The 1,247-nt window shown below is 36.9% G+C and overlaps 1 protein-coding gene across 1 annotated transcript in view; it reads left to right on the top strand.

Moving 5' to 3' along the window:
- HINT3 (histidine triad nucleotide binding protein 3) overlaps positions 1–1,247 on the top strand; it is a 35,607-nt gene that overhangs the window by 32,462 nt on the left and 1,898 nt on the right. The window lies entirely within an intron of this gene.

The raw sequence follows: 1,247 nt of genomic DNA, 5'->3' as shown, positions 1-1,247 counted from the left end.
AGGTGAAGCATAATTTTCTGTTAAGGCCTTCTTCCCTGATGAAGAATTTTTGTTATTGTGAACTTAATATGAAAGGAAGAGAAATTGTGACTATTTTGGTGTATAAATAAAATGAGTATTATTTTGTATGTCTTTTATAATTATGTATTTTAACCTGAAAAATAGGTCTAAGCTATTTTAGAACAGACAGTAATTGTCAATTACCCTTTCTGTTTTAGGATGGGTTTCCATATGCCGCCATTCTGTTCCATTTCTCACTTACACCTTCATGTTATAGCACCAGTGAATCAGCTTGCCTTCTTCTCAAAATTGATTTACAGAGCCAATTCCTACTGGTTTATAACAGTAAGTGTTGTTGTTGTATCCATAGTTTACAAATATATTTAAAATATTTATCCTTTTTGTTTCAGGTGTTTTTTTTTTTTGTCTGGCAACAGTAGTTACTTAAAGCTTTCATAGACTTGATCAACTGTGTTAGCATATTGCTTGCAAATACTCAAAATAATATTTTAATTGGGAAATTTTTTAGGTTATCAGGTAACTGGGAAGACGAGCCGTGGCTGAGTCTCCCCAGTCTCTCAGCCGTGGCTGAGTCTCCCACGGGATATGATCTAGAGGCAGTAGACTTTTGGGGTGATTCTGAGATTGAAATTCTGGTTACACTACTTGCTTGAGGGACTTGGGCCAGTTACTTAACCTTTTTAAGGCTCCAGTTATTTATTATCTGCATATAGATAGTAATACCTATCACATGGAACTAATAGAGGAATTGATTAGAGAATTCATATGTATAACACTTAATATGGGACTCCTGGTGTGGCATTATAGGACTGTGAACCACAAGGTCGGTGGTTCAAACCCACCAGCTGCTCCTTGGAAACCCTATACAGAGTCAGTATGAGTTACAACTGACTTGACAACACTTAAAAACAACAAACCACACTTAATACAGAACCTGACACTTGTTGTTTTTATGTGTTGTTGCATTGGTTCCAACTGATGTGACCCTATATAGTGTTTCCAAGGAGTGGCTGATAGGTTTGAATCTGAAACTTTATGATTAGCAGTCAATTGCTTATTCTACAGCTCCTCACCATGTAATAAGCACATAGTAATACACATGTTGCTGTCATTAAGTGTGTCAAGTCTGTTCTTACACATAGCAACCCTGTACAGGGTTTCCAAGGAGCAGCTGGTAAGCTTGAACTGTTGACCTTGCAGTTCAAACTGACTTTGCAGTCCAGTAC

The sequence above is a fragment of the Chrysochloris asiatica genome, unplaced genomic scaffold (assembly GCF_000296735.1).
Source record: "Chrysochloris asiatica unplaced genomic scaffold, ChrAsi1.0 scaffold00013, whole genome shotgun sequence".
NCBI lineage: Eukaryota > Metazoa > Chordata > Mammalia > Afrosoricida > Chrysochloridae > Chrysochloris > Chrysochloris asiatica.
This window is presented reverse-complemented; position numbering and strand designations above follow the sequence as displayed.